Genomic DNA, 13,845 nt, shown 5'->3' with positions numbered 1-13,845 from the left:
AGCAGAGGGAAACCCCGTAAATAGCAGAAGGAAAAAATTACTTGCAATAACTCATTGAACAAATCAGTAGAAAATTGGGTTATTTTCACTTGGTTTGCTCTCTCAGCTTTCATATGCCTCATAGTCACTGTTTGCTTTAATTGTCCTCCCCTTGTACACAAACCTTCCCATCTCCAAATACCAAGAAAGGGGGGCAATCCTGTAGTGATTTACTGTTGCTGGTGTAGCCTTTCCAACACAGGCATCTTAGTATTCCTGCCACTTTAATATCTTTGTGAGGTCCAGAATACCTATAAAAAGTTGATTTTCAGTGGTGAACAAGTTTCAGATTTCTTTATGAAGACAGTATAGATACCTTTGTAAGTGTGTGTTGCAGTGGCAGAGGAGAAAATGCTGTAAAACCAGGCTTGAAATCAATTCAGACCCTGACCTGTTTCAGCTGTCAGATGATGAAGCTGTCGAATGGCTCAGCCTGGTCCCTCTGCATGGAGTATGAGGAATATGCACACTCCAGCAAAGTACATGTAAGAGCAATGCTGTGTTGATTCAGTTAAATGAAATCCCACAAACACCAAAATTAATTCATACCAAAAAAAAAAAAAACCGTCCAAAACCATAAAAAATGCCAAAACAACCTTATTACTTGGGAGGCTGCAGGGGGCTGCAGAAGCCATCAGTAGCTGAAAGGAAGCAATAGGGCTGGCTAAGGCCAGCTCAGGTGACTGAGCCTGGTGAGGCTGGACATTCACCCAGGCTCTGAAGATCTGAGCTGCACACACACAGGGTGGAGGCAGGAGTGAAGACTGTTTGCAAACAGGACTTGTCCCCCACAGGGTTTGGTTTCTGCCTCTACTCAGCATGGTCCTGTGGTGTCTCCTAGCACTGCCTAAGGTTTGGTGGTGCCTGTTGATGCTGAGAGCAGGGCTACTGCCCAGGGCAGAGGGTGGGAGCAGCAGCCCGGGGAGCCCTGGCAGCGCTGGACTCTGCTCAAGGGTTTCCTCACCCAGGGGAATTCCCAGCTGAGCTGTGCACACAGCTCTGCAGAACACCCTGCAACACCCCTGCAGCCTAAGGGGTCAGCCCTGGATTTCTCCATACAGAGACCCATGGATGGGTGTCTTTTTAGCATGTGTCACAAGAGTGTCAGGGAGTGTGGTTTTGCTACCAGCCCCTGTGGACCCTTCATCAAGTCTCATGCAAATGTATTTTCTGAGTTCTTGCTTCCCACACATCTCTGAGGTCTTGGCCTGCCGTCTTGCAAAGTTCCAAAACCAGAGCAAGTTTCAAGGTGCTTCCCCAGCAGCTTTACTAAAAACCCGAAACATTGCTCTGGGTTTCTGGGTTCTCAGACTGCTGAGGAAAAAATTATGCTGTTGGAGGCAGTCTGGGTTTGATGACAGCACAATTCTTCCTGTCTCTCTGTGTGCCTTTGTTCATTCTCTTCCTTTTTTTCAAGAATGTGCTTCAACCTTCTTGTGAAACCCCTGTGGTTTATTAGAGGAGTGCAGTGGCAGCAGCAGAGCTGGAGCCCGGTGTAAATATGAGTACAGGGGCTCACAGAGCACCTTCAGTGTTTTGGAACTAATGAAATGCCTTTCCCCAGGATTTTATCCTTACATCTGGCCAGAGAATGGACATCAGGGAGGATATGCCTCTGCATAGTCATCACAGGTTGCTGCAGGTTGAACAAAGACTTTTATCCCTTTTAGCACTGCTACCTAGACCTCTGGGGGGTCTTTCACATTGTTGTAGTGTCAGATACAGTTATGGTAACAGTGGCAAGAGCTTTGGTGAAAAACAGAATTGTGATCTGACAGCAAAACCTGTCCTAAGGTATTCATTAAATTGTTCCAGGCACCGGGACAGCCTATGATTATGTCAAACAGGGGAGCAAATTGTACGCTCTGCTTTCCCAGTGTGCACGAACTCCATCTGAAAGTCTGCCTGGGAAGGCTAAACACAGACAGCTTTGTTCAGGAGAACTCCAAACTGGCAGAGCCCACTGCCCAGAGGGTCACCTGTGGGGACTGCCTGTGCCAAATGTCTGTGCTGGTGTGGCAATGCTTTCCATGGCTGCAGGTTGCAGCTGAGCTTGTCCAAGGGTTTCCCTCAGATGTCAGCACATTTGGATGTTCCCAGCAGATGCAGTGCTATCTGTAGCTCAGGCTCTCCTCTGTACTTCTGGAAAGTGATCCCCGAAACAGAAGCTGGAGTTCCCCAGGAAGCAGCTGCATGGGGAACTCTGGGCTGCTCCTGCAGGAGAAACCACGCTCCAGGAAGTGTTTGCTGTGGGGGTTTGACACGGAAAGGGCCAGTTCTCACAACAATAATGAGCCTTGTGGTACCTTACACAGAAATTACCCACCAGGGTATTCCTTCACCCTGCCAGGAAGAGGTGCTGGTAGAGTCAGATTTGATAACAACCTTGTGGTCATGTCGTGCAGAGTGGGACACCAACATGCAGGGTTTCCTCAGAGTGAGCCAAGTGCTGGGAGCAGGACACAGCCAAGAGCCCACAGGGCCATGTTCAGGCTACAGAGCTGAATGCCATAGTGCCTGGGTTGTGGCTTCTACAAGACACGCTGCTTTTGAGCTTTACTGGCAGTCTTTTGATTTTTTTTTTTTCCTGCAACTTCTAAAGAGCACTGTTTGAAAAAAAAAAAAAAAACCCCAACCTTCATCTAAAAATAAATGTGTGGTCCTTGCAGTAAACAAAAAAAAAAAAGAAGAGGAAAAAAACCAAACCAAAAAATCCCAATAAAACAGCTGACATGAAAACAAGACCTGCATGCATTGCGATAGTTCAGAAATCAGATAAGAATGTCCAAAATGTAACTAATTTTAAATTGCTTTGTAGGCAGGTTCACCTCATGTTTTGGCCTGAGGCATAGAGATAGCAGCTGACATGACTTTTCAGCATTTTGGATTGACCACGCTGCTTGTTCCTGCTGCTACTCCAATTTATCAGCTTTGTTTAAAGATCAAAGCATTCAGTATAAACAAGTTGAAGTTGGAAACAGTCTGACTTCTTGCATGTTTATTTCCTCTGTTAATGAGAAGAATTACCTAATCCAAAATTATTACCATTTTTTCTAAAAATTCAAAGTGGAGTAATCATTTTGTTGCTTTGAAAGTAGAAAAGCAGTTTAAAAATGGATGCAGAGGCTGCAGAATCAAGGCCTGCCAAGAAGAATCCAATCTGCCGGAATTGGCAAAATCAACAGATCAGATAGCTAGGAAAAAAGAAAAAGAAAAAAAAGGGCTATGCCAGCACAGAAGATGCAAAGGCCCCTAGAAGCTTCATGATCTCAAGTCAGCCCAGAAAAGGAACCAGCAAAGAGCAGCAGTTTGACAGCTATGAGCCATGAGAGAAGTGAATGTGAGCATCTGGCCAGCTCAGAGCATGTAGACAGACATGGTGAGTGACAGGGATTAGGGACCTGGGAAAACTTCCAGGAGAAGAAATTCCAAGGAGCAGTCGGTCCCATCTTGGCAGTCACCTGTTTGGGTGAAAAATAAAAAGAGCCAGAATTTGCAGATCAGAGTTTATCTGGCCCTGCAAAAAGTTTCATGAGTTTTAAGAGAGCAAGAAGCAGCAGATTGTTGTGCCCAGGCTACCACAGGTGCTTGAGGGATTGCCTGGGAGTAGACCTGGATCGCTGCACAGTTTTTGCTTGTGCTAAAAATGCTGCTGCCCTGCACTGCTGCAGGACCATCGTCAGCAAAGAGGAATGGCAAAAATCCATGGCAATTTGCAGTTATTCAGATAAAGCAGAATTAAGGAAAGATCAAATTCCTGCTGGAGTCCAGGTTTTGTTAAGCAAACACTGCCCCTTCCTTTCCCCTCATCATCTGTAAAAAGAGTTTTGTATTGCCTTTTGGGCTGTGAAGGGATCTTTATTTTTCATTTACTCAAGAAAAGCAATCAGATGACCTTGGTGACAGCTATCAGGTCATGTTTTTGAGACTACATGCTGAGTGGCAATGCTAGGATCTCCACCAGCACTATCAATTTCCACAACTTATTGCTGAGAAAGTAAGCACACAGGCTGCTCTGTGCTGGCCACAGCAGGACTCTCAATCCCTGCAGCCCACCAGGCAAACTGAATTTTAAAGAAAATGCCACAAATGTTTCAACTGTTAGGCCTGGGAGACAGCTGTTCCATGCTGGGTGTAAAGAATAACTGGCCAATGCAACTTGAACAGGCAGCAGGGTGTACCAGGTACCATCTTTACAGCATCTGAAACACTTCAACCTCCCTATGGGTCTCCAAAGAAAGCCAGGGGAAGGAGGCAGTGGGATGAGTGGCCTCCTAGCCCCCATCTAGGCAGGCTAGGCACTGTCTTTTCCTGGTTAGATCTTCATTAAAATCAGGTCAAAATGTGCCTGGGTCTTAGGTGATGGCATCTTCTGGGGTGTGAGAACTTTGTGTTCTGACCACAGGAGAAAATAACTAATAAAATAAATAATGCTGCAGTTTGCTTCTTGCACCGTAAAATGGATTTGCCAAGAGCATGAGGGGTCAACACAAAAGAGCTGCAAGTAAACAATTGTGTAGTAAGTAAGAAATATATAACAATTTTTGAATTCATGACTTCTTGCTGATACCTGGTTACTCTAGCTGAATGCTTACTTGGCACCATGGATGTCATGAGCCCCAAACCCCTTACTTGTAGCCAAGGAGAGATTCTCAAGTCTTCTCTCTGTAATATTGCTTTCCTATGAGAGCAACACAGCTTCCAATCCCAAAATCAGTGTCCAGCCATGCTGGAGAAGTTACTACAGCCGGGTCCATATAAACAAGTCACACAGCACCCTGGGAGGGGAACCTGCAGAGGAAAACAGCCAAAACAGCCAGTGCAGAGCCCCATGCAGCCACACACCTCGGTGTTTTTACCACAGCCCAGCTGTAAGTCAGTCCTGTGGATCACGTGTGTGCTGATGGTTGGAGGGATCTGAGTAAGTTTCCCCTGGCAGGAAATTGGATTGCACGCTCCAGGGACTGTGCTGCAGTGGGAGCCACTGCAAGTAAGGAGGGCAACCACAAAATTATTTTAGAAATGTGTTTGGTATCCAAAATAAACTACCAGGCTGGAGATACTAGAGATAACAGGTGCCTTGCCCAGTGCCTCAATTCAATGCCTTATAGGTGAATGAACCCTACTCAGCTCACTATCCTGACACTTTCTAGCTGGCAGAACTGCATATTACAAAAAGAAGGAAATCACTGCTAATTATCTGTCCTTCTCCAAATTTCTGTGTCTGTCTGTCTCTATGGGCAGCAACCGAACACTTCTATTTTGCATATCAATATAATTTCACTTTTCTTTCACTTAAAATTTGTTTCAGTTTGAGGTGGCTGCTGTCAGGCTGGCTGGCAAACTACCAGTATCTCATACTCTAGGGAACAGCAGTCCCAGATGGGACTGTGCAAGCAGGGGCCACCAGCTGCAGGCAAGGTCCATGTGGCTGCAGAGCATCTTGCTCCAAGCTGTGAGGGCTGGTTTGAAGCAGAAAAACTGGGAAGTGGAGTAATGCTGGCATAGCCCAGGACATGGAACACCCAAATCCTGGCTGCCTCCAAAATGATAACCATTCCCTTCCCTTCCCTTCCCTTCCCTTCCCTTCCCTTCCCTTCCCTTCCCTTCCCATTTTCTATGGACTGAATGTGTCACCTCATATGAGAGCTGTAGATATCCTTACAGGTGTTGGCTCAGAGATTAATTTGCTAATAAATATTATTCTGTTAATTATACATCTATCATGGATTTTCCTAAAATACCAGATGCTGCCATGTGAACAGCACAGTTATCTAGGTAGGTTATCTCACACCCTTCCTCCCCCTCTCTCCCATTTGTCTCCATTTTGTGATGCCCCAAATGCCTGTGGATGCTGGCCATCCTTACTCCCATGGATGCTTGGGACAACGCAGTTCTGGAGCTGCAAGGTAGAAGGGGAGCTACTGGGTGTAAGTCAGGAAAAAATTATGCAATCCTTAGAAATTAATGATACAGTAGCAAGTAGGGCAAGACTGTTTTGAAACAGGAATTAATGATTGTTGCATACTAAGCTGCTTATGCATCCAGGTTGAGATGTACAGAGTGGGTGGGCTGCACTCAGCTGGGAGGAGCAGGGCACACAGCCAGCCCTGGACAATGTGTGTGTTTGTGTGCCTGGTGGCAAGCAAATCCATCACCCTCTTCAGAGAGTAGTGCAAAAGGGAGTGGGGTCTGCCAGATGGCAGACATCCGGAAAGGCACAGGGACACAGCCCAGCGTGGCCACAGCGTGCGTGGCAGCCGGCACACTGGGACTGTCCACAGATGGAAATGTGCAAACCACAGCCCTGGCAGAGCTCGGGGAACACTGACAAAGCCAGACCCCAACTCCCCAGACTCCTCTGAGAAACTGAAAAATCAGGACGACAGTCCGGATCGACCTCATCTTCTAAGGTGGCACAAATCTGGAGGAAATGGCAAGCCGAGATGTGGCTGGGCTGGTCTTGGTGCAGGGCACACAGAAGGGCTGTAGGAAGACAAACTGATTGACAGCTCATTAGTTCTGGAGCTAATTAGAGTCTGGATTATAATCTGCAGCATTTCTCTCTCTATAAACCTGTCTATGCATAGACAGAATACAATTCCAAAATGAGAAAGCACAAGGAATGCAAATATGTTCCCTTTTCCACCCCCAGCCTCCTTTGCTAGTCACCCTCCCTTGGCAGCCACAGGATAAGGTATCCTAGAGCAGCTGAATGCCAATGTGGAATAGGGAGGGGGAATTTTTATGTAGCTGTCTTCTCAGTTGCATCATGCTACTACTCCCAAAAATGGAATTCCATGAAATGAAGACAAGAATGACTGGAAGGAAAGAAAGCTTTTTGCTTTTTCTTTCCTTCTTTTTTTTTTCCTTTGTTTTGGTTTGGTTTGGATTTTTTTTTTTTTTTTTTTTTTATCTGACTGGATACTGCAGAGTATCCAGTCTGCATTTAGCTAATTTTCTTGCTTTTTTACAAAAGCTTTTGTCTTTTTTTTTTCCGTCCCAAGGCAGGTTGAGGAAATAAAGCAACATGAGACTCATGCCTGTGTCCTGCTCCCCTGCCTGGCCTGCCTCAGCCCAGCACACAGGTGGGCAAGGATGAGCTACAGCTCCCTGGGGAGAGGATATTTACTTAAGACTTCTAGCTCTAGTCAATGAGCCTCTGTGCTGCACACTGAATCACTGCTCTGTGTGAGAAATTGGGCCAGCCTTTTAGCTTCACATGTCCTTTAGTTTTATTCTTATCTCACATGAGCTCAAATAATAGAAGGCTGAGATATCTGTCTTGATCCAAGCAAAAACAGATTTTTGCTCAGAATAATTTAATTTACACCAAGAAACAAACCTGCTTAGGCAAACCAGTAAATATTTTTGAAGCCAGCTACTGATATGTTTTTCTGAGTTCCACCTTATTCCAGAAACAAAATACCTTGCAGAAACACCATGATTTGGGTGTGACATATTTTAACATTTTCTGTGCTACAGCTCTTGAGACCATGATGGGGTGTGTGTTTGTGTCAAGAGATCACAGAAAGGTGCTTTGTAAAGGTACAAGGCACTTCCATGCTGCCATGATATAATGGGTTGTTAGTGACTTGTCAGTTCATGTTTTCAATTACTGTTATTACTATTATTTCTAAACTGTGGGAGTTTCTAAAATTGCTTTATATCAGATAATGAGTATACTCTTTCTTCAGTTACACTAATTAGAGTTCTGAGTATGATTCTGCCACCTTGATGGCTCCAAGAGCTGGGACTGGTTACCATATACACAAAGCTCTTAGCTCTTTTCCATGGATAAATTACAACCTTAAAGTTTTAACTCTTGATGTCCCAAAGACCATTTTTCCTACCTCTGGCTTTTCCATGGCGCATTTCTTTTATTTCTTTAGAGTTTCTCTCTTATCAAATGATGTATCCTGCAAAAATAGTGAGTCTTTTTGTCCAAAATAAATGTGCAATCCCTAATCAATACCCATCCTATGGCATGTGACTGTAGAACACATTTCCTTGAAGCTTCCTGAGTGAACGGCTCCCATATTATCTTCTCCTGGATGGCTCTTGTGTTTCCTCCCAGTTGTGCATGCATTTCCCAGATCTGGGAGGGGACACTGCTGACCATTGCCAGACTACAGTCTGGAGCAGCCTAAAAATGCTGTGCATGCCCATCTAGGTGAAAACAATGCTGGTGAGCAGTGGGTGGAGCTGAAAAAAATCTTGCTTTTAAAAACTGTCTTAAAAAATATATCTGAGTCTGGCCTAAAAAGAAGCGAGGTAACAGAGCAAGTCAGAGCAAAGAGAGGGGGAGGAGTCAATAGTGTGGCACTATTGCATGCAATAAAGCTTAATGTAAGTTATTATACCAGAAAAAATGTTTTCCTGAAAATGTTATGGTATTCCACAGGTCAGAGCTCTAAAGGGGCATTGCAAACAAAGAACAATCCAAAGGGAAAAAAAATCCAGACTGTATGAAAACTTGTAAGATGGTCCACAAGGACTTGCATTAAAGTGGGGAAAAGGGACTAGGTTAATGACTAGAAATGGCTGATATTTTTTTAAAGCCTTGTTTAGGATACTGTGTATGCATTTTATGGTCCATCTCCTGTGTGCAGAATATAATTTTCTCAGAGAAAATCTAAATCTGCCCTTTTAATGATTGGAAGTTAAGCAGAGCCCAGAAGCTGTGGCATAACCAGCTCTATTTAATCAGGTAAACTGTTTTGCTCCTCACTAGACTGTGCTTGCAGGTCATTCACTTCCCTGATTACCTTCTCATCCAGAAATTTGCTGCTCTCCTATTTCCAAATGAAGCATCTCGGCTCATTTTCTTACAGTATGAACACAAAGAAGCTGCTAGTGGATATCCCTTATGATGCTCACTTCACACCTTTGTCATCAACTAAGTGCCTTCACCTTCCAGGCCCATTACAAAGCCTCTCTTTCTCTCATCACTGAGAGAGTGTTTCCTATCTGTGCAATAGTTTAAACTGCTCAGGTAGCAAACACATCCTCCATGGAACCAGCAGCATGGGGAGAGATGAAATGGCCCTCTGGGAGCTCAGGATAGAACCAGGAGTGTTGGTGGCTGCTGTGTTGGCACACAGGACACCTCACTCCAGCTGGGGTCCAACCGCTGTGAACTGATACGTGGCTTTTATAAAGATGCAAAAAGAGCCAAAAAGACTCTTCCTTTAAACATGCTAAGGGCAGAACATAGTGGGTTTATTTCAAAGAAAAAATATACAAATTCTCCTTTTTCTAGGACATTTCTTTGATATCTAGCAGGTCTATTTGTAGCAAGTGTTTCCATCAACTCTATGAGACAGCTCCCCAGCCTAACCTATCAATGCTCCACTTACTGCATACAATCAATATATCCTTCTTTCTGAGGCAGTTGGATGTGTTAATAAAGCAAACAACAACCAAATCATAAAAATTAGCTCAAAACACTGCTCCTGGCTTGGTTTCTGCTAGGGACCACATTGGAGATGTGATGAACTCAGACCCTTTCCCTTGGTTTTTTGTGTGCTGAGAACATGTCTTGGGGTGCCAGAAATGCCAAAGAAGCTGTGTAAGTCTTCCTTGAAGGCTGCATCCCAAAATAAACCCCCTCTCTTCAGGAGAATTGTACCAACCCATTACACACTGCTGTTGAGGAAAATTTTAGGTCATTAAGATTCAATGAGTAATATGTTTGAAAATGCAATTTAAAAGTTTTTCAATCATTCATGAAAACTCTTTTGATGCAGAGTAAAGTTTGATAATGTCTGTGATTGTGCCTTGACTGATGAAAGATCTGAATGGAAACTTGTACAGTAGGTAATATTTATTCTGGCAGTGTGTCAGTAGGCAATGTCTACTGCTTTTATTGCTTTGTGGAATAAAAGTTTTGAATTTTCCTCAGTACTGAACCATTTATTGTCTTGAAATTGGCAGCAGTAACACCCAGCTGGATGCCGGTATGTTTTGTGTTTGCGAGCAGACTGATCCATGGGAAACAATCTAGCAGACAAATCAACTTCGTTATGAATTAAACAAAATCTTTACTTGGGTATGAGACATTTGAGCCTGAGGGAGCTGTTATTTTGGAAAAGGCCCATAAAAGGACTTTTTAAGACAGGGACTTTGTGAGTCTTTATGATATTCTTAGACTGCCTTTAGTTATGCCTTGCTTTGCATAACACAGTGGATTTTTATAAAACAATAACTTCTATGTAAATGGTACTGGGGTCCAAAACTCTGAGATGAAAGTCAGAACAGTGCTCAGTACCTAGCCAAACCAGTGAGATGCTTAAATTGTTCTTCTGCCTGTCCCCAGGACAGGAACTGCCATTTCCTATCTGTATCTCTATTGCATAGCACTAAGAAAATCCTTCTTATAAGCAAAGAGAGAGGTAGAACATTTACCCAGAAATAACTGAGTGCTCAGTACCAAAACTAAGCACAGTATGAAGAGATAGTTCTGTGTGCTTAGAGCCAGTCCTATCAATTCTCACAGCCTTGTGAATGTCATGGGATCTGATGTTTTCTTAATTCCCCAGCTGATGGTAATCGAGGAACCACATGATAACCTTGACTTCATTACCACAATGAAAAAAACTCACAAGTAAATAACTCACTTTGTGATTGCTGAGTAAATATGAAGCCAGTCTTAAATCCTGAAGGTAAATAAAATCACCTGATGGTAATTCTGACCCTTTATTCACTCTTCATGGGTTATCATTCCCAAAGTTTCTTAGTTGCTTCTTAGACATGACCACACAAAAAATTGATTCTTCATTAAATACCCTGTAACAGTCTTTGCATTCACCCCCAGTCAGCAATCTTTATGATTAATTTTTTTTTCTCCTTTGCTGGTCCAAAAGTGTGTGCTGACAATCAGCCTACAGCGATGTGCATTGGATATTCTCACAGTTTACACATTATTTGCTCTCTCTGTGGCTTTAATGAAGGCCTCATGTGCTCTTCTCTGAAAATGTTGTATGCCTCTGTTATTACACATGTACTTCTTGGAAGTAGTTTCCATTCTCACAAACATCCCACACGATTTTGGGGAAGCCGCCCTAACATTTCCTCCACGCTTCCTGTATAAAATGTGGATAATTGTATTTCCCTTCCTGATCTGTTTTGGACAGGTTGTTTCTTGGTACAGGTATGTTACATAAAGCCAGACTTTATAACCCATCTCTGTTTACTTTCTATGTCCCTTGGAGCAGGGACAGGGATTCAGCCTCTCCCACCGCCAGGCTGGGCCAGAGGAGATGTGACAAAGGGAGGAAGCAGATGCGGCTTGTCCCCACAGCTGTGCACAGGCCGAGTGCCAGCGATTGCAGCCTGGACTCTCACAGGTGAGCAGCCTTGCACTGGGTTACACAAAACACAACTGAGAACAGCTTAAGGCTGTTAATGCTGCTCTGAGCTGGGGCTGACATGGTAACCATTACAAAAAAATCAGGTTCAGTCTATAATCCGTGTCAAAGAGTTTGTTCTGGGCAGGACTTTGCCAGTGATTGAGATGACAGTATTTGCTCTCTTGTAGCACAGCTTTCAGAGATGGGCAAGCAAGAGACATTACTTTCTCTGGACTATGGTAAGCTTCAAAGTTTCCTTATTCTTGCCTTGAATTCACATAGCTTTAAGATGCTGCTTAACCATAGCTTTAACCATGTTTCAGAGCTTGAATGCTTGATATTTGCAGGCAGAAACATGAAAAAGAAAGAAAAACATAATAGTTTCCGATCATCAAATATTTTGGGTGAGTCATTCGCCTGCATCACCAGATAAATGCAACAGGACATCCTGTGACCGTTGGGCAGTTTCTTTAACTTCTCCCTTTTTTTCCCTACAACATAAATAGCAAAGTAGGAAAGAAAGTGGCAGTAGAGTCCTGTCTAGGCACTCCTCTTTGCTTGGATTCTGTCCCATGTCAGGAGAGGGAAGTCAGTCACCTTGGGGGTTACTACCTGCACTGGTACTGGGATATACAGATGGATTGTGGTCTGCTCCTGGCCAGCAGCAGGTAATGCAAAGGCAAAGCCTCCTGAGTGAGTTTAGAGAAGGTGATGTTACTTTCCTGAGCCTTTTGCCTTGTGGAGGACTTTCTTCGCTGGAGCTCTTCTGGGAAGGACCTGGAAGGGGCATTTCTGTGCTGCCAGTCCTTTCTCTCACCCAAATTCAAGACTAATCATCCCCAGCTAAATTTTTAGGTCTTCTTCTAGTAGAAGAATTTTTAAGAGATTTCACTCATTTCTTTTGGATGCCAGTAAAGGGATACAGATGACCAGAATACCAGTACAAGTGATGTAATTGAAGTAAAACAAATGCTGCTCCCAACAAACGAAAGCAATAAATCAGAACAACATAATTCTGGTCACAGAGTTGGCATATTTAAAGAGACAGAAGGAAGAGCTGAATAACTGGAAAAATGAAATACTTCTTCTTTCTACTCTATATGCAAGCACAATCAGAGCTTTGAACCTTTGATCTATAAAAAGTCAATGTGATCTTATGCAAAGACCTTGGAAAAAACATATCTGGTCCAAGGAAGATAAACATCTAGTAGGAAATCTTAGAGTAAGCCTGAGAGACAGTTTGCATATGTGTGAGTATACATATATAATCACCAAAAGTTAAACAGACAGCTTTATGCTGACTGTTCAAGTGAGAGGGAATTAGTGGAGAGAGAACAAATCAATAAAGCACAACTTTCAGCAATAGTTCTTGGCAGAATTTTGGAAGCATGACTTCACATGAAATAACTGGAATCTCCTGAGATTTATCTCCCTCCTCAAAATCCCTTTTCCAAACTTGTCACTACTACGACACTTAGAAGTTGATGAAACTGGGATTGTCAAGTATTAAAAAGGGGTTTATTTCAATTAAAAGTGTTCTTTATTGCACATTCCCTTCACATCATGCCAGGAAATGTTCTACTTTGCTTATGCAGTACTGAATACGGTGATTTTCTATTCTGATCATGGTTTCAATTAACCCCACTAATAATTATCAGGAACAAATCTACCAATAAATAAGTTTCATAACTTCATGATCTGACAGTGAAATGAACAAAAATCAATGTCTAACTACTATCATGTAGGTTTAATTGTGGCACTGTTCTTCCCCTCTCTCCCATATACACAGAGCTTCAGCAGGCAGAACAATAAAGATCAGGTTCCTTGGTTTTTCATTTGTTATTTAATCACCACTATCTTCAGAGTGAGAAGTTCCCCATAGTTCTGTTACACACCTCTCATCTGGACTTCTCCCACTCCCTCATTCTTTGAGTGTTTTCCTGATCTGGTCACAGGTATGCTGGCAGCAGGCATTCTGTTTCTTGTATTGGCAAACGTTTTTCCCCTCATTTTTCAATTACTGATTCTTTTCCTCTTCCAGTTCCATCTATTTCACAACAGGTTTTGTCAGCAAAACACGTTCTACTCCCTATCTGCTTTCCACATCAGATTCGTGCCTTAAGTCTAGACTGCAAGTCTTCAGGGCAGGGACTGTCTCTTGGTTAACATTTATATATGTTTACTTATCCTCAAAAAGCCCCAGCTTCAAACCTCAAACTCCAATTACAGTAACTAATATTGGTGTGGGTGAAAAGGTTTCAGCCTATTAATTCCAGGAACCACTCTAAACACTACTTTCTAGCATTAACCAAAAGCTGAAGGTTGCTATCTGTTTCTTCCTGGCCCTCCTAACCCCTGAGCTCTTCTTTCATCCAGTTTCAGGCTCTGTAGCTTCTCTTGAGACTGTTCAATATTTGCAGTATTGAGCCTTTTCTTTTTCTCTCTTTTATTTGCA

This window comes from Melozone crissalis, unplaced genomic scaffold (assembly GCF_028551555.1).
Source record: "Melozone crissalis strain CALT ecotype California unplaced genomic scaffold, PUWL_Pcris_2 ptg000042l_1, whole genome shotgun sequence".
Lineage (NCBI taxonomy): Eukaryota > Metazoa > Chordata > Aves > Passeriformes > Passerellidae > Melozone > Melozone crissalis.
The sequence above is the reverse complement of the archived record's forward strand: the minus strand, read 5'-3'. Positions refer to the sequence as shown.